Here is a 20169-nt window from a genome sequence, read left to right as displayed (position 1 = left end):
TGGAAATAATCCCCTAACCTCTTTCATGATGTAATCAGCTATTTTCCTGACCTGCTACCTCTTTTAGACTTTTTATGCCAACACATTGTAGAGAGTTCAGCAAGTGGCGCTGTGGCTTAGTTGGTCAAAGCGCCTGTCTTGTAAACAGGAGATCTTGGGTTCGAATCCCAGCAGTGCCTATGCCAGTGGATGTGGGCACCACTCACTTAATCTTTTACATATGTAAATCTTTGCATGCTGAACAGTGTGCATCTGCACAAAATGAGGAAATCTAAGAAGTGATGTGCATGCAATAGCGTCTTAAAGTTCGTCTTTTGTGGCTCTTTGGCGCAATGGATAGCGCATTGGACTTCTAGATTGTGAATGGAGATATTCAAAGGTTGTGGGTTTGAGTCCCACCAGAGTCGTGCATACCCTCTATTGCTCAGATGTTTTGGAAACAATCCTCTTACCTCTAAGGGACCTCGTTCATGACGTGATCAGCTGTTTTCCTGATGTGGTACCTCTTTTAGACTTGTTTTACCAACAAAATTCCCAGTGTCTGGCGCTGTGGCTTAGCTGGTCAAAGCGCCTGTCTTGTAAACAGGAGATCCTGGGTTCAAATCTTAGCAGTGCCTTTGGCACAGGATATGGGAGTGCTTAACCTTTTCACATATGAAAGTCTTTGCATGACGAACTGTGTTTACCTGCACAAAACTGGAAAAACTAAGAAGTGCTGCGCATGCAACACTTCCCTGAAGTGTGTCATTTTATGGTACAATGGATAGAACTTTGGACTTCTAGGATGCGAATGGAGAAATTCCCTGGTTGTGAGTCCCACCAGAATAGTCAGTGGCCTCTTTTGCTCTGATGTCTCTGTGAGTCAGACATATGCTTAAAACTTGAATCCACAAACTACTTCAGAAGCATACCCTTCACGTTCTGCTTATTTCCCTTATTGGACACACCCAACTCAGATCACAGAGTACTCTACTAATTAGCTTAAGTCACCTATTTAAATAAGAATAGGTTGAAATCCACTGGCCTAGGCCAAAAGCTGCAACAACCTATTGTTGGCCACCTACCTAGAAAAAAAGAAGAAAAAAAAACACGCTTTCCATTTCTCCAAGCTGAAACAGCATTTAGATGTATCGTAACTGGAGGTTCCCGAAACATTTGAGACACGAGTACTGAGAGTTTCGATCCAGAAATAAATGGCTTGAGATATTCCCTTGTCCCTCAACAGAAGCCTGCACACCTTTCAGGTTTTGGAAATAATCCTGTAACTTCAAAGGGACCTATTCATGATGTAATCAGCTATTCTCTTCTTATAGACTTTGTATACAAAAGCATCGAACCAGTGACAGTAACTGGCGCTGTGGCTTAGTTGGTCAAAGCGCCTGTCTAGTAAACAGGAGATCCTGGGTTCGAATCCCAGCAGTGCCTAATCTGTGGCTTCTAAGAGTAGTCATTTAACCTTCTCTGATGTGAAAGCTTAAAGCTTGTCTTTTGTGGCTCTGTGGCGCAATGGATAGCGCATTGGACTTCTAGATTGTGAATGGAGATATTCAAAGTTTGTGGGTTTGTCATATGGGTAATTAATAAATAAAAACGTATCGATACAAGGCCCCCACTCCAGAGCATTTTTTCACACACCGGCTTGTCTTGTGGATGTCTTGTGGATGCCATACCACCTTTGGAAGGTCAGGCTGTGCTGTCCTGTGTGTGGAGAATCAGAGTGTTCTGGTTAACCTCCACCAGCTGCATGGATGTTCCTCCCATCACCAAGCTGTTGCCCAGTACAAGCTGCCTTATCCTGCGATAGTCTTGCAGGATCAGAGACAATCTTGACAGGGCTCCCTTGCCTTTTCTTTTGGGGCTTGGGTGGACAGTGCAAAGTCTGATGAAGATGGTCTCCAGCAGACGGCAACAGTCAGGCCACTGAGCAGGTGCGCTGCTTGCACCCAGCACACATCTGGTGGTGCTCTCTACACCAGGGTGAGTGGGCTTCTTCGGGACCTTGAAGCGTCCACTCAGCAGTCTCTTTCGGCATCGACTGTCTTACACCACCCGTTCCTTGTCCCGGTCATCCAGGTTCTGCCAAAGAGCAATTATGGTGTTGGCTTCCTGGTTGGTCAGGCTGAGGGCTGTGTGGTCCCGGAGATCCACCAGATATTCTGCCAGCTGGTCCACATGTTGATAACCCGGGATATTTTGGTAGTCAACAGCCTATTAAAAAACACAAACATGCAATACAATTATTACATCACATCTGTCTAATGCATAATTCCATAACTGATTGTGTTATTTTCCTGTTTATCACCGTAAAGCACTGTATAGTACAAAGCAGAGAGAGCGCCATTCTTGACATTTTACAAAGCACCAAATAAATAAAGATGACTTGACTTGATGTGTATTTGCAGCTTACAAATGAATTTAGGCTGTACTTTTAAATGTAAAATATGTGGAAAGTCTGGATTTAAAGCACTGGATGTTAATTCATCATAATTATTCTAGTTAATTTGAAAGACATACAAAGGAGTAGTATTTACCGTCTCTTCTTCATCATCATCCTGACCAGCATCCTCTGGCTCTGAGGGGAGAGTTGAAACAGATGTTTCAGAGGGAACAGGTGTGACAGCAGTCCCTGAGGGTCCAGGTGATGAAGGAGACTGTGTGAGGACAAGTTTGGGGTCAGGGACCAGTGAAGGGGATGTGGAGCCCAGTACAGGTGTGGCACTGCTGGTGACCAGGGTGGAAGAACCCAGTGTCAGTGTGGAAGAGGGTGGTGACAGAACAGCCTCCGGATCTGCTATTGTGTGATCCTCGCTGATGTCACAGAAGCCCTCATCTTCATCTCGCTCCTCCACACTGAGGTCCTCAATGAGCTCTGCTGTCTGCTCAGAGTCAGGATTCATGTCCTGCAGTGCCTGACCAGTCTGCTGGAACAGATACTGCACTCCAATGAGCTCACCTGAAATAAAAACAATAAACAAACGGAAATTAAATAGAATGTTGTGTATCATATTTGATACATTAGGCTTTTGTAGTAGCTCATATAGTGTGAGAATATAGAGCTCATCGTCAAGGAGAAAAAAAACTAAATAGTTTTATTAAGAGGCCAAACACGTTTAATTATGGGGGCAAAACATGAAATGAAATGCAATACAATGATGATTGAGAGAAAAGTCTGATGATCATTTTGATATTTACATGTAACATGATTTTCTAATCAAGTGAACCCAAACTGCTTCAGTCTAGTAACTAGTCATTAAATATTACAAACAATATAAAAGTTATTCTTACAATTACTTTATAAAATCAGTAAAGGTTTTACAATGAAAAGAAACGTGAAGCACGAGCTGAAGGTGGACACTTTTACAATTATACTAAAAGACTATAATCAATCAGACGACAGTGGGCATGTTTCCTAAAAATTTTTGATCATGTTGATCATTTAGAGTCCTTTAGAAACTTGCATATCAATTATGATACAATCGACTCTATAGGGTTAAATCTGACATACAGACGGAGGTTACACAGAAATTGCAAGTTGATAAAATAAAAAAATATATAAAACAATTCTCACCGGTGTAACATGCAGGGGGACAAAACGTGGGGACCACTTTCCTGCCAAACAGCTTTTCATAATTGCCGTTTACACAGTGAACAAGTTCTCCTGTGTAGCTGCGCAAAGCTGATGGCTCCGATGACAGGGAAGCAGCCTCCCGGTCCTGGTTCCACCGGTGTAGACCCTCCAGCAGATAAATCTGAAAGTTCAGACTGTTTGCACTGGTCCCTGTAAATAGACACAACAGTGTTTAGGAGGTGTTAAAGGAACACACAAAAACACTTAATGCTCTTTCTTTACACCTGCACAGTGTGTGTGACAAAGACAATACCTGGGATGAAACGGTTCAGGTGTAAATGAAAGGACTCGAGAGAAGTGGAGCCTCTGGCACATCTGTAGGTCTTCAGAAGCACACCTCCCTTGTTTAGGCTCCCTGTCTCTGTATAGAGCACAACACCAGGGGGGTCTTGAATGCATTTCACATGCTTCTTCTGGACATTTCAGATGTGCTCCATCCTTTCTCGGTCCAGGAGAGGAACACCCAGGGAGTCTTTGCCCTTGCTGCTCAGGAGCTCTGTAAGCAGCCGCTCAAGGAGAAGGATGGTAGTCTCCTCTCCACAGGTCCTCCTCCGGCAATGGAGTGCCAGCTCATTCCTGGTAAGATGCTTGTTGACATCTTCATCTGTCAGCGCAGGCCAACCCTGGGATATCAACAGCTCTCTCTTTGCTTTGCGAAGCATAGAAACATCAGCCGCATCCCACTCAAAAATGCACGCTGACAGCCGTGACATGAAGATGGGATACAGCTGATGGGCATCAGTTGTACACCCCATGGCAATCCTGCGCATAAAATGCCAGATGTCCAAGCGAATCATGAGATCAGGCCACCCTCTGAATCTGGTTTTCAGCTTGGTCTCACCCACATCAGTGCAGCAGCCACAGTCCACGTACAAAACAGCAGGTGGATCCACACTAGCCTGCTGGTACCTTTTCACCAGACCATCGACCATCATGTCCAGTCCTGCTCCTTCCTGTGCTGTCAGCACACTCATGAGCACCTGACCAAACTCATTGCCAACAGAGGTAAGCCAGAGTCCCGTTCCCCTTGCCGTCCCAGCCAGCTTCTTAGTGATCTGCAGTAGATGACAGGAAGCATGCAATGCAATGAAACATCACACCATGTAGAATATGATACTCATGCTCTTATAATGATATAACAGTAAACACCATAAATTAACAAAAATCCCCTGCTAACCTTTTTAGTGGAATCCATCTTCAAGACTGAACCATACGTAGATGTTATCCTTGCATGGATTCATCCAGCCTTGTCAGGATGTCTTGGCTGTACACGGTGAGCAGCCACTTGCAGCTTGGGACCACTGTAGGCTCTGGGGGTTCCTGGAATTGTATTTGCAACAACCCGGGTCGTTTGAGGAAGTCCACACATTGGGTGGTGTACCGGGCCATACGCTGGAGCCACTCCTCACTGTGGTTCTCACGCAGCTGTTTGATGACACGGGACTGTTGCCTAGGCCACGCTCACGCAGGAGCCGAATGACTCTCATATCACAGGCATACCTTAGGAAAAGCTAAATCCACACATTCATATATTTTACACAACTGATTTGTAAAGTATTTGCAAACATATGTGATGATGGGCTATCAACTGGATGTGGAATTAAAGTGTACTTACTTCCGCGTGAGGATGACCCGAAATTCAGAGCGATTGCCCAGATCCAGCTGTTGCAGGACAGTCTGACTCCAGGACACATGCGAGGCTTTACACTTGGTACAGATGAGGGTTTCTGTGACCATGTTGTACATCCTATCGATGTCCAGAACCTGCCGTGCCCTTTTGTGCAGACCGCCTCCAGTCAGCTGATGCTGCCCGCAGGCAGAATTGGGACAGAGAGCCTTGATCTTCCAAAGCTTGTACGGCATCCACAGCAACAGAGCAAGACAAAAAAATCTGTCTGGAGCTGGAGCCTGGTTGTAAATAAGTGCTGGCTGTGGTGGGTAATACCAGAGCTGTAGGTTGTCTCGAAGCTCTGGTTTTCCCTTGGGCCCCATTTTAAAAAGCCTGCTGGCAATCCACCTGTGATCCTCTGGTGGCAAAGTGTCCGACCACAAACGATGCAGTCGAACTAGAGATGCATCTTGCAGTAATGCCCCCGAAGGAGTAGTCTGTGAATGAAAAAGACAAAACATTTAGTCTAGCAGGTCATTTATTTAATTACCGCTTTATCTATTCAAGACTACCCTCATATAAAATAGAAAATATTGGATGTCAAAAACGTACTTAAGGTTATAGAATAAAATGTATACATTTGTTCCAATAGTTTTCAGAATTGTGTCAGCTGCTAGCACTAATTTGTGTGACTACTGAGTTGTGACAGTTAATATGCAAATTCAATTATTTTGGACCAATAAAATTTGAAATTACTTACCGAGACAACATGCAATGAAATATAATATATGTTGCATATATAACAAGAGAAAGAAACAGTCATAACTGTCCAATAATTTTAACTAATCCTAGATGGAATTATACAATACTGTTTAAAGGTCTATGTTCAGTAAGATTCTTTTTGTTTTTGAAATATGATTAAAATACAGTCAAAAACAGTAATAGTGGGAAATAATATTGCAATTTAGGATCGCCGCTTATTTGAATCTGTTTTCAAAAGTATTTACAGTTTTTTTCAATCGCTAACAAGCGCTTACCCATACTTCAGATACTTTTTCCTAAACTCTTAACACAGACTCACACCAACAAAACACAATTGGCCAAATTGATAATTTTCTTCTCAAGAACACATTTTGTTACAGATTTTTATGATTGTTTACACACTAAAATAAAAATTTCCACATAATTTGCAAAATTCTACTCCAATGAGCAAAACCCCTCCGCAGATTTGCACAACATTACACACGGTGATTTGTAAAACTCTACACACATTTTCACACCTTAGACACAGATAAGGATTGTGAGGTTACTTCCTTGTCATTACAAAGCCCCGGATTGCCATTGACCACACTAATGAATGAATTGGATATGCACATCCATCAGGCGTGGAAGCACACATGTGCTAATTTGAAAACGCATCACTCAGGAGTGCTATAAAAGGCAGCAGGTGAGTTCACCTGTCTTCAACAAAAATGGAAGGAGCTAAAAGAAGAAGAAGAAGAAGAAGAGTGAGAATAAGAGGGGGGGGCTCAAAGAGGAGATGAAGGAGGTAGAGGAAGAGGAGAAGGAGGTAGAGGAAGAGGTGAAGGAGGTAGATGAAGAGGAGAAGGAGGTAGAGGAAGAGGAGAAGGAGGTAGAGGAAGAGGTGAAGGAGGTAGAGGGACCATGGACTGACACCGATGGAAGCTGGACAAAGAGTTCAACCAAATCTCTGGTTGATACTGTAACTGAATAGTTACAGTATTCTTGTTGCTTTTACAGCAGTTTTTCTTCAGAGTCAAACTGTATGTACTTCATGCAGTAATTTTAATTTGTCTACAGATTTTATTTTTTTCATTGATTTCATTGTTGGTTGATTACTTTAACTGATTATGGTAAGAAATACTGTAAATAAATACTTGAAATATGAGTCTGCAGAAATCAGTGTTGTGCAGTGCTTGGTAAGTTTATAGTAGGCCTATTTGTGTACATTCTCCCTATATCTCAAACTAATCATGAAGAATGTTGTTTGTGTGTCACAATTTTTTTTTTCATCTAAATTATCCCTTACATAACAATGTCTGGCCAAAAATCTAGCACATGCTATTTCCTAAAAATAGTATTTTTACAAAACAGTTTTTTATTTATCACAACAGTGTGAAACTGGTTACAATAGTGTCTGATCATTGAGGACTGTGTTGGTTAAATGAAAACTAATAGCATTTTCACAAATATGTGTATATCTTTTGACTGAAGTGTGTATGTTTTGACAGAAGTGTGTCATTTTCCAAACAATCTAGAAATTATGCCAATTGAGTGTGGTGTTTGGATAATTGTGATTACATTTTGAAAAAAAGAACCCGGTTTTCAAAATTGCGTGTAAACAATTGAAAAAAACTGTAAATATATACTAACTCTTGTAAGGAACTCAGCTTTTTGGAAATATTAATAATCAATAATATCTTGTTATTATTAATTATAAATATTTGGGTCAGTTAATTGGATTAACTTGATGTGGCTGAATTAATATTACAATCAATTAATCAGTTCTTCCAACGAACTCTTTTGATTATTAATTTATTCTAATAAAGGGTATCTTCCATGGCCACCGAAGAATAATTATTTCTTCGCCTGTACTTGTACTTTGAGCCAGTAGCAAAAACCGTGATCGTAAAGTGACTTGTATTGCAAGCAAAACAGAACCAAATACATATTATGTACAAGTTTTATTAACTAAATATAGATATTTATATGAATATAAATAAACTAAACAACATACACACATGAATACATAAATAGGTTAGTGATAGGATGAAGTTGGAAACCGGAAGAGGGTCTATGAGAAGAACCATCAGAATTTCATTTTACACATTTCATTGAATTGAATACTTGCATTTGTAATGGGAACAATTCTTGAAGTTGTTGAAAATTGAAGTCGTTGATGGTTCCGGCAGTGTCAAGTGGAAGTTGGTTGAGCGTTCTCTTTCTCCAGGACCGCATGGCTGGTTTGGGCAAGGCCTGGGACTCTGTTGAGGCCACGCCGAGCACCCAGGAGAAGTGAGGAAGTCGGAAGGATGGGTGATTGGAGTCGTTGTTGGTTGGAGTCTTTGTTGGTTGGAGTCTTTGTTCCAAAACTCCTGAGATTGTCCTTGGTTCTTTGTGAGAGAGTCTTCTCTCTTTTCCATGAGGCCGGATCTGGTTGGAATCGAGGCCTGCTGGGCCCTGGGGCCCCCGTGGAGGGGGAGGGGGCTCCCCAGTCTCACCAGAACAGTGTTGCGGCTGGATGAAAAACTAAGAGAGGCAGGTCACATGTGGACTGTCTCTAATAAGGCCTGGAGAAGATCCTCCCCTAAGGGTTGAACTCGACCAATCAGAAAGGGGACATGTCTGAGAGGGAAAGTGGCTCTTAGTTGATTTATGGATCTTTGTCCCTAGGAAGATTATACCTTCATTAATGCTAAAATAGCTATAACACATCCACACTGCATTCTAGAAGAAGGTGATGTACATCAAAGTGTGAGTCATTAAATGAGGATTAGTTAGGTAGGAGGCACTATACAGGTGAGGTTACATTGATCGTTAGTTTGTTGTATACCAGGATACATACCATAATATATACCTAATAGTACACGAGACAGTAAACCATTTACACTGTTTCTTTCACAGTTTTATGCATGTTCATTTATAGATCAGTTAGTCTATGATTAATGCAGCAAAGTCTGTTTTAAAGAGGGTTTCTGTTTCATAGTCTCTCTCTTGAGTATGTGGCCACATTCCTCGGAGGTCGTAAAATCTCCTTGTCATGCCCTGTAACATGACACTGTTTCTGCCCTTGTGTTTGTTCATTTGGGCTGTGTGAGGAGTTTCATAAACCTTTGTATATAATGAATAATTAGTATGTGTCTGATTGGTCCATACCCTACAGATCCCCCCTCTCGATCGTTGTTGTCCCCCCTCAAGGACAACCACGAGCGAAGTTGGAAGTGCAGAGAGATCGGACACACACTTGTCATAGAAGGCTGGAAGGCCATGGTGGCCTCTGGTTGCTCGTGTCTTCTGGAGCGGTGGTCGTTCCACGGCTGGTGATGTGGACAGTAGCCAAGTCCAGGTCTCTGCAGCAGGTGTTGAGGCAGCAGGTGTTGGGACATTCTGAAGTTCATTAGTTTTGGGGCAGGTGTTTCCTTGTGGTTGCAGGAAGTGGTTAGGCCTCTATGTAGCATAGAGAGGTTTTCAAGCTGACATGGTGCTGGTGGCCGGAGGTCAGAAGGTGGTTGTTAGCCTCTCAGTCACGAGAGGTCTGAAGGATTGAAGTGTTGTTCTGTCCTTATGGTGGTTCCGACGCAAGCTTGCCTAAGCTGGGGTGGGCAAGGAGTCGGAAGCTTGTACCTTACAGGACTCCTCGGGTGAGTCCTGTGCAGGGAGCTATTTTGCGTGTGTCAGCGGCTCCAGTAACTCTGAGGCAGGTGCGTCCAGCTGTCCTTGCGGAGCCTCAGATTGACACCTGTGTGAAGGGTATGGAAGAGGATGCTGTCGTTGACAGCCGTGGTCTTCCTGTGGTGTTTGCAGGGTGCTGTCCTCCATGGCTTCTCCAAGGGGCTTGGCTGGTACCTGGGTTGTTGCCATGGTGACAGTTCTGTGCTGGTCCTGGGCATGCTCAGTCTAGCTGCATTGAATCTGGTTCGAACCTCAGTGTCTAGCTGGTCTGTAAGGCTTTGGGCACAGGTCCGCTCCTTGTGGGACGCTGTGATCTATTATGTGAGGTTGTTTACCTTCTGTTTTATACCCATAAGGTGGGGTAAGGAGATGAGAATCTTGATCACCCCGGTGTGGCTGTAACTCTGGCTTGGGGCATGGGTCGTTTGTCCTCTTCTCTCATGGTGCAGTTCCGTTGGCTCCGGTGCCGTCGGATGTCAGCAGCCATGGGTGGAACAGTGTTCCTCGCGATGGCTTGTCAGTCTTTTCGTTCTCCTAACCGGTTAAGGTCAGGTTAAGCAGAGGATCTGCAACATTTTGGCACACCTGTGGTGAGAGACTAATGCATGACCCTAGAAAGTTCAGAGCCACGGTTTAATGGGTTCGCTAGATATGTAGCATAAAGCTAGGTATTTCATGTGTAGCTAGCTAGTGAAGTGTGTATTGTATCCTTATCATCTTAGCTGTGAATGTTAGGAGGCTAAGACTTGTGTGGTTCCGAGAGTATTTCCTGGAAAGGGCATAGCCGAGATGAAATAAATGACTTAAGATGGTTCTTATGACTAAAATATTTCTCTGGACTTAACTGGTGGTTCACTACGGCTTGACGAAGTGAAGAATAGGAGGAAAAAGGACAGCTTTCCTATTCAAATTATGCTTATTATCAATCCTCGGGACTATAGTTATGCCCTAGTAATCGTTGAAGTTACTTGTGTTGCAGGGTCATAAAAATTAGTGCACTTGTTGAAAATAAACAAAATCACAAATAAAGGTGTCTCTGGTTCCTTTCTGGGCCCTATGGGAAATGGAACCACATTTGAACAAGAGAAGAAATGGAAATAAATCATATACATGACAGTATAGACAAGTGAATAGCTGACTGCTATTATTATCGAAGTAAAATAAAAATAAAAAGGACTTAAGTAAGTGATAAAAACAGCCGGAATGATCTGAAATTGAGAGTAATCAATAGCACTAGTGACTAACCTTTAGATTTGCCTGGACCAAAACTCCATAGTGGGTCACAGCTGTTGCGTGTTTAAGACCACACCGTGTGTGTCCCTCCAAAGGTTTAGTCAACATGCTGATGAAAATTCTCATAACTATAAGAATTCTTCTCTAGCTACACAGCTTACATGTAATTAAACTTGGGTTTAATTGACAGGGCATCTGCAAATTTAGCCTACAGCGCTCAGCAAGGACTATGCCTAAACTAGTGAAGGTGAAATTCAGCTGAGAAGAATTGAAAGTAAGGAAAGAGAAAAATTAGAAACCCTAAATGGGGTTAAAGAAAGTATTTTAGAATACTTTGCGCTGTATACATAAAAGCTGTAATTAAGGCTTCAAGTAAATGATGCTAACCGCTAACTGTAGAAGTTATTATGTAGCTTAGCCTAAGCTGGATGGATGCTAGGTTAGCTTAGCTTAGCCTAAACTGGATGGACACTAGGTTAAGTTAGCTTAGCCACCTAGGCTGGTTTGTTTACAAGATGACGTCACGAGTTAGCACTTCCTGTGACAAGTCGTTGTCATGGGAACCAGTGCATGTAAGAACAATTCAACAGTCCATGAAGAATGTCCGCACATTTTAAATGAGTTATGCATGTTTAAACGGGTTAAAAGGGGGCGCCTATACTTTAAATCTTTCAAGAACTTGATGTTAGATTCAGTAAAATGCAAATGTGGTTTGGCATTTGCAAATTTTACTCATGGAACTCTTCTCTTTACTGTACGCAACTTATTCTATTTGTTTACAGAGTAAGGAAATAGATTTGCTGTAAGTCAAAGCTTGTCTAAGCCTATATAGTTACGTCCATCTCGTGCATAAATACTGACTTTTCAGCGAGTAAACAGTTTTGATCGCTAGGTAGCTCTCTGCTTGTAGATGCAGCCAAAATTTAGGTGAATTTACCTAACAATAATTTGTAAGGTCTTTACTTTGTAGAAAGGGGAGCATCACCCAAGTCTACGTGTATATAACACTGTACTGAGATTCCTTCGTCAGAAACAGATTAAGCAATACTGCAATTTGGATTCCTTCAACCAAAGCAGACTAATAAATACCGGTACAGTTTGCATGCCGCTGAGATGAGATTCCTTTGTCAAACAGACTTACGCTTTAATGCTGAAATTACCGATACCAGTTAAGACCCCTTTTTTTTTATTTTTTATTATTATTATTTTAAGTAGAGATGTCAATTCCAGCTATCGTTTTATCTGCATTTAGACAAGCCAGCAGCTAGTGATCAAAATGTGTATCGCATATCATGTCCCGTTTGGATCGGAATGATCAAATAAGCACTTTTTTAGGATAACAGTAGTTACGAAGGGGCTATAGGTCATGCTAGTTTTCCTGTAACCCTTCATTGTCATGGAAACTAATGTGTAGCAGTGCCAATTCAACCAGCATGTAGCAAATGTTTGTTTCAAAAGAGTCGTGCATAGTCTGTTGGCAGGTGAGGCTTACACGTCCATTCAAGATTTCCTTTATATCAGTAAAATTCTACTTTTACTAATGCAGAGTCTTGCTGCTCTTTGAGCACACATTTTCATCTACTTTAAAAGTTTTATGTCCTATGTTGACCAGGGACTTTTTAGCAGAGTCTTGCATTGTTTTCATGCTGTGTGCCTTCTGGCTTTGCAGTTCAGAATCAATGGGGTCTTAGGAACCTTTTCTGGGGAGGCCTTCTGTGTTAGAGGCCTTCTGCATCAGGTCACGCATCGTTGAGTGGGCATTGCGTGGGGGCAGGTGAAAATATGGTGACTAACTGGTTTTGGAGGAAAAGTTTCTTGAAGCTGGTGTCCTCCTCCGTCACAGGTTCGTTGTAAGTTCCACAGAAAACTCGTTCGGAGTCGGTGGTGGTAGCACAGGCCCTTCTAGGTCTGTCCTGCTTGGTGTTTGGGCAGGGCCCAGCTGGGCTAGATGTGTCTAGATCAGATGGAGTCTGTCTCGGTGTGCCACACCGGCTGCAGGTGCAGACTGCAGGTGAAAATCAATGTCTCGTGGATTGGCAGGGATGTCTCTGACCTTTCACTTGAGATTGTTGAGTGTCACTTCATGTGCCATTTCAGGGATTGTCTGAGTTACCTTTTCCTCCTGCAGCTGCAGGGGCTCTCAGGACACTGTCTGGTGAAGTGTTAAGCCGAGGGCTTTGGCTCCTCCCCCCCTTTGTGCAGGGCTGGGGAAGCTTACGCTGCTAATGTGAAGGTCAGCAGGGTCCATCTTTCTTGTGTGGTCCATTTGCAGTGGGTTGGACTGTTGCAGCTCTCTTTGGACCACATGGAGTGCGTCAATAATGTTACAGCATCGCTAAGTCAGTGTTCGGACTTCCGCTGCACATTGATGGCTTTAGCTCTCTTTGAGTTCAACCATTTCTTTAAGTTCTTTGAGTGAAACAGTTCTTTACCCGTCGGTTTGCAGGTGCTCAGAGCTGTCGTCCGCCTGAAAACTGATGATCTCTTTCAGTTGCTCTGCTCTGTCAGGGTCCTTGCATCTGTCCTGTGCCTTCTCCCGTTGAGCAGGGTTCGTTCTCTGTGGAGTCCTGTGGCTGGCAGCGTTAGTTCATTTACCTCCTGTTTGAGGCCTGCGGGAGCATGGCCAAGGAGAAGATAATGCTGGTCAGCTCTTGGTGGCTCAGGCTGGGTGTCAGACGTCTGCTTTCATTGTTGCCTAACTGTTCCTTCCTCTGCCGTGGCAGGTCGTTGCCTGCTTCAGGCTGAAGGATGTCCATGACACTGCTCTGCCGGGTCTTCAGGTGGTCCTGGTGGCAGAGCTGGGTGTCTGAGGCCTACTGGAACACTTGTGGGAACACGAGAGAGAAATGGCAAAGGCAAATGCAAGTTTCTACAGAGGTGGTGAGCTATCTGTGTGGGAGAATGGCTATGTGGAGCAGCTAAAATTTAGTGTTGGTGAGCACACACAACAAAAAAAAAAAAGTTTTGAGTATCTTAGTTGACGTGCTTTAAGCAGCATCGACTGATGACTGGGCTCTTACATGTCATAACCTATTACTCAAAAATGCTGATGGTTCTTCTCACATGTTGTGCTACGAGAGTAACAGATAGAGCAAAACCAAAATAAAACAATGGGATGAAACCAGAAAAGAAGAGGAAGAAAGGAGTGTTTTACCTATTTAGGTTTAGCTAGGAGACATAGGTAAACAGGAGTCACTTATGGGTTATGCTGCTGTTAGACTAAGCTACCAGGGACACATCAGACATCTCAAGGTCCAAAAGAAGAAGAAGAAACAATGGGAAGTGTTTCCAGTTCTGTCTGGGGCCTACTGTGCGTTTGTGTTTAGCCGTACTTCATGTACTTAGCTTGGTGCTAAGGAGTGAGGATGGGTAAAACACAGACAGGAAGTAGGATATTAATGACGTGTGTAACTCGCTATGGAAACAACAGTCGCTAGATATTGTAATCCTATAGAGAGAGAGAAGATGAGGATAGTGACTAGTGATCTAAAATAAGGTAAAGGTAAAGTTAGAACGTCCTTATAGCTCTAAGAAAACTAAAAGGAAAGGGAAGCGTATCAAGTAATTTAATTAAATTTCAAATTTAGTTAAGCCCTTCTTTTTTTCTTTAGCTGAATATAAGAATTCAGGCTGAAACAAACGTAAATAACTAAATTGAAATAAAATAAAAATAAATAAAAAAAATGTATGTAAACATTGTGTGTTCTCATAGCTCTGGTAACTAGAGGGGAACTTGACTAAGCAAATTGATTTAATTAAATTCCCAATTTAATTAAATTCAATTTAACTGAATAGGACTATTCAGGCTCAACAGGTGTAAATACACAAAATAAAATAGGGGTAGATTTAAGTAAAAATAAAAGAAACACAAATAAAAACCCAAAGTATCTGGGTTTCAATCTGAAAGTGAAACCAAGAGGAAGGGGTCGAGAGAGAGAAAGAGAGAGAGAAGAGGGTGGTTTAACCCTCTTATGAGACGTGCTTCGTGAAGCTCTGACACCAGGGTGAATCATTCATCTCAAATCATTCGGAGTGTATCACTGCTAAGGTCACGTGATTTTATTAAACTGGGCTTCGTTACGCGTCATAGCTGTTTCGAAATTGTTTTAAATTTCAACGGTTCGTGAACCATTGTGTATCTGGTCTCTATGTGATCTCGTATCACTTTATAGATTCGTACACATTTAATGACGCATTTGATAAAGGGTCTGATTGACTTTCAAGTCAAGCTTTCATAAAACGAGCCCTACGGTTTACTAAGATATTATGCCTTGAAAGACACCTCATATTAAACGATATTAGGTAGCTCGCGGATTGCCATTACCTGATTACACCTTTTGATAAAACCTTTGCGATTGGTTTGTAAAAGGTGTTTCGTTGATTTGAGTTTCCGCTACGCTTTCACGTGTTGGGCGAATGTGATGACCACTACACTACAGAAACCTAATGTTGAGAGGGATGTGCTTTTTAGAAGATGGCTCCTTCCCATAATCTGCCCTGCAAGCAGTGTGACAGTCTGTAAATTCCACAACAACAGAACAGAGGTTATTCGGCATGGCAATCTGCCTACAGCTCCTTGGTACGATGGCCTTCACAAGGGTTATGTAGCGAATTGCAGCATTTATATTTAACATGCCTCCACTTGTTTCCACCCAGTTTTGAACTGAGGACCTGTCGCGTGTAAAGCGAACGTGATAACCACTACACTACGGAAACTTGATGTGGATGTCAGTCCCACCTCTTCTAGGGTACGCTTGTTCAAAAACGACTGAAACTATAGACTGCCCAGTGTTTTAAACATGGCAAAAAGCTGCTAATTTTGTTGGCAGACCAAACATTTTTTATTACTGTACAGGAAACCTCAACGGTCATTTGTTTTATTTTTGACAGAAAATGTGCCTGCATCCCTGCAAGTGTACTGACCTGATCAAGCGAAAACCACACACAGTTTCCGCCCAGTTTCGAACTGGGGACCTTTCGAGTGTGAGGCGAACGTGATAACCACTACACTACGGAAACACACCTTCAGGTTGCAGACATAAATCTTTAGGTGCACGCTTATTAAAAGGCATATAAAGGAAAGGAGCGCTGCTACTAGCGTGGCAAAAAGTTTAAATTTTCTGTCAGAATCCAACCACTGTTTCTGCTCGGTTTCGAACAGAGGACCTTTTGCGTGTTAGGCGAACGTGATGAACACTACACTACAGAAACCTATTGATGAGGTACATGTGCTTTTTAGAAGATGGCTCCTTCCCATAATCTACTCTGCAAGCAGTGTGACAGTCTGTGAATTCCACAAACAACAGAACAGAGGTCATTCGGCATGGCAGTCTGCCTACAGCTCCTGGGTACGATGGCCTTCACCTGTCTTAAAAGTAAGGGTTTTGTATCGAATTGCAGCATTTATATTTAACATGCCTCCACTTGTTTCCACCCAGTTTTGAACTGAAGACCTTTGCGTGTAAAGCGAACGTGATAACCACTGCACTACAGAAACTTGATTTGGACGTCAGTCCCACTGCTTCTAGCGTACGCTTGTTCAAAAGCGACTGAAACTATAGACTGCCCAGTGTTTTTAACATGGCAAAATGCTGCTAATTTTGTTGGCAGACCGAACATTTTATATTACTGTACAGGAAACCTCAATGGTCATTTGTTTTATTTTTGTCCTTTTCTAAAGAGATTAAACCACAAACATCCCTGCAAGTGTACTGACCTGCTCAACAGAAAATCGCATACGAAATTTTTGCAAAAACCACCCACAGTTTCCGCCCAGTTTCGAACTGGGGACCTTTCGCGTGTGAGGCGAACGTGATAACCACTTCACTACGGAAACACATCTTCAGGATGCAGACATAAATCTTTAGGTGCACGCTTATTAAAAAGCATATAAAGCAGTGGTCTCAAACTCAATTCCTGGAGGGCCAGAGCTCTGCACAGTTTTGCTCCAACCCTAATCAAGCACACCTGATTCAGCTAATCAAGGTCTTCAGGATTGCTAGAAACTTCCTTGCAGGTGTGAGTTTGAGCTGGTTGGAGCTAAACTGTGCAGAGCTGTGGCCCTCCAGGAATTGAGTTTGAGACCACTGATATAAAGGAAATGAGCGCTTCACCCACCTAGTGTGGCAAACAGTTTACATTTTCTGTCAGAATCCAACCACTGTTTCTGCTCGGTTTCGAACCTAGGACCTTTCGCCCTTTAGGCCACCGGGTTAGGGAAGGGGACCCCCGCGCGTCGCCCCCTAGGTGATTTTTCGGGGACCGGCCGACGGTGCCGACGAAATCCGGCCCCCTCGCCCGCGATCCGGGCATCGGCCACAGGGGGGCGACTCGCCGACCGCCCTCAGTCGATTCGACACGCGCCGAACAGGTTGCGGGCGGGCGTCCACGGAGCGCACGCGCGTCCCCCTGACCGCCCTTTCGCGAAATTCCCTGACCGCACCCACCGACCACGGAGCGCCCGTCCGTCCCACCTGTGACCTGCGAACAGCCCCCTGGCCACGCCCACTGACACGAACAGCCTATTCGTCCCACCGACCGCCTGTGTGACCACGAACGGCCTTTTCGCCCACGGCCAACCTGGGTGACGGCCCCTGGCCCCGCCCACTGACACGAACAGCCTATTCGTCCCCCTAACCGCCTGTGTGACCACGAACGGCCATTTCGCCCACGGCAAACCTAAGTGACGGCCCCTGGCCACGCCCACTGACACGAACAGCCTATTCGTCCCCCTAACCGCCTGTGTGACCACGAACAGCCTATTCATCCCACTGACCACCTATGTGACCACGAACGGCCTATTCATCCCACCGACCGCCCAGTGACCACGGACAGCCTATTCGTCCCACTGACAGCCTATGTGACCACGAACGGCCCGTCCGTCCACGGCCAATCTAAGTGACGGCCCGTCGCCCCGCCCAGTGACTACGGACAGCCTATTCGTCCCACTGACAGCCTGTTTGACCACGAACGGCCCGTCTGTCCACGGCTAATCTAAGTGACGGCCCGTGTCCCTGCCCAGTGACCACGGACAGCCTATTCGTCCCACTGACAGCCTATTTGACCACGAACGGCCCGTCTGTCCACGGCCAATCTAAGTGACGGCCCGTGGCCCCGCCCAGTGACCACGGACAGCCTATTCGTCCCACTGACAGCCTGTTTGACCACGAACGGCCCGTCTGTCCACGGCCAATTTAAGTGACGGCCCGTGGCCCCGCCCAGTGACCACGGACAGCCTATTCGTCCCACTGACCGCCTGTGTGGCCACGAATGGCCTATGTGTCCCATCAGAAGAACTATACATTATTAGACTTAAAATGGCATGTCCATGGACAGCCTATTTGAACTCTGTCAAATAAGTTACAGGTCGGCAAAGTAAGGGCCCACCTGTAACTTATTTGACAGGGTCCAAATAGTTGGATCATATTTCATAATTACAGTGGTTTTTTTTAGGTGAAACCTACTGTACACCACACAGGGGCCACAATACAACACACTGATGTACATTAAAGCTATCAATTATGCATAATTAGCCTAAAAATGGACTGTCCACGAACAGCCTATTTGGACCCTGTCAAATAAGTTGCAGGTGGGCAAAGTAAGGAACCACCTGTAACTTATTTGACGGGGTCCAAATAGGCTGAGCGTGGTCAATGCATTAATAGGTCATATTTCATAATTACAGTGGTTTTATTAGGTGAAACCTAATGTACACCACACAGGGGCCACAATACTACACACTGATGTACATTAAAGCTATCAATTATGCATAATTAGCCTAAAAATGGACTGTCCACGAACAGCCTATTTGGACCCTGTCAAATAAGTTGCAGGTGGGCAAAGTAAGGGCCCACCTGTAACTTATTTGACGGGGTCCAAATAGGCTGTCCGTGGTCAATGCATTAATAGGTCATATTTCATAATTACAGTGGTTTTATTAGGTGAAACCTACTGTACACCACACTGGGGACACAATACAACACACTGATGTACATTAAAGCTATTAATTATGCATAATTAGCCTAAATATGGACTGTCCACAGACAGCCTATTTGGACCCTGTCAAATAAGTTACAGGTGGGCAAATTAAGGGCCCACTGTAGCCTAAAAATGGACTGTCCACGAATAGCCTAATTGGACCCTGTCAAATAAGTTACAGGTGGGCAAATTAAGGGCCCACTGTAGCCTACAAATGGACTGTCCACAGACAGCCTATTTGGACCCTGTCAAATAAGTTACAGGTGGGCAAATTAAGGGCCCACTGTAGCCTAAAAATGGACGGTCCACAGACAGCCTATTTGGACCCTGTCAAATAAGTTACAAGTGGGCAAAGTATACCTGTAACTTATTTGACGGGGTCCAAATAGGCTGTACGTGGTCAATGCATTAATAGGTCATATTTCATAATTACAGTGGTTTTATTAGGTGAAACCTGCTGTACAACACACTGGGGACACAATACGACACACCTATGTACATTAAAGCTATTAATTATGCATAATTAGCCTAAATATGGACTGTCCACGAACAGCCTATTTGGACCCTGTCAAATAAGTTACAGGTGGGATCTTTTTTATATTTTGTTGTCATGATTGATAAAAATGCATAAAAATGATTAAATATCAATTTTAAGTTCATCTTTGGGCCCCCCTGAGCAATTAGCAGCCTTCAGAACCCCGAAATTCCACTGTCCACGAACAGCCTAAATTTTTGAATGGGATAAGTTGCAGGTGGGACGTCCAGATCTCAGCCTCTGGACACAATTTGGAGCTGAAACCTGCGCTCCTGTGCTGAAACCTGAAACAGGGCCCACCTGTAACTTATTTGACGGGGTCCAAATAGGCTGTCCGTGGTCAATGCATTAATAGGTCATATCTCATAATTACAATGGTTTTATGTCGTCAAACCTACTGTAAACCACACTGGGGACACAATACAGCACACTGATGTACATTAAAGCTATTAATTATGCATAATTAGCCTAAATATGGACTGTCCATGAACAGCCTATTTGGACCCTGTCGAATAAGCTACAGGTGGGATGCTGTTTTTAACTTAGACATTTTCAGCGGATGAATCCCCGTAATGATTAGGCGATTTTATCACATGTGGTGAAGTCCCACCTGCAACTTATTTGACGGGGTCCAAATAGGCTGTCCGTGGTCAATGCATTAACAGGTCATATTTCATAATTACAGTGGTTTTATGAGGTGAAACCTACTGTACACCACACAGGGGACACAATACAACACACTGATGTACATTAAAGCTAATAATTATGCATAAT

At 43.7% G+C, this 20169-nt stretch overlaps 5 non-coding genes across 5 annotated transcripts; 3 read left to right on the top strand and 2 right to left on the bottom strand.

The window, feature by feature from the left end:
* The first annotated feature begins 105 nt into the window (after nucleotides 1–105).
* trnat-ugu (transfer RNA threonine (anticodon UGU)) lies at nucleotides 106–179 on the top strand. Its single transcript has one exon. It is a non-coding gene; the product is annotated as a tRNA-Thr (tRNA).
* Nucleotides 180–543: 364 nt separating this feature from the next.
* Nucleotides 544–617, top strand: trnat-ugu (transfer RNA threonine (anticodon UGU)). The gene has a single exon. It is a non-coding gene; the product is annotated as a tRNA-Thr (tRNA).
* A 734-nt stretch (nucleotides 618–1351) lies between these two features.
* trnat-agu (transfer RNA threonine (anticodon AGU)) lies at nucleotides 1352–1425 on the top strand. Its single transcript has one exon. It is a non-coding gene; the product is annotated as a tRNA-Thr (tRNA).
* A 14404-nt stretch (nucleotides 1426–15829) lies between these two features.
* Nucleotides 15830–15902, bottom strand: trnav-cac (transfer RNA valine (anticodon CAC)). Its single transcript has one exon. It is a non-coding gene; the product is annotated as a tRNA-Val (tRNA).
* Nucleotides 15903–16646: 744 nt separating this feature from the next.
* trnav-cac (transfer RNA valine (anticodon CAC)) lies at nucleotides 16647–16719 on the bottom strand. Its single transcript has one exon. It is a non-coding gene; the product is annotated as a tRNA-Val (tRNA).
* Between the last annotated feature and the right edge of the window lie 3450 nt (nucleotides 16720–20169).

The sequence above is a fragment of the Siphateles boraxobius genome, unplaced genomic scaffold (genome assembly GCF_051911475.1).
Source record: "Siphateles boraxobius isolate OS27281-9 unplaced genomic scaffold, OSU_SipBor_1 6, whole genome shotgun sequence".
Taxonomy (NCBI): Eukaryota; Metazoa; Chordata; class Actinopteri; order Cypriniformes; family Leuciscidae; genus Siphateles; species Siphateles boraxobius.
The sequence above is the reverse complement of the archived record's forward strand: the minus strand, read 5'-3'. Positions and strand labels throughout refer to the sequence as shown.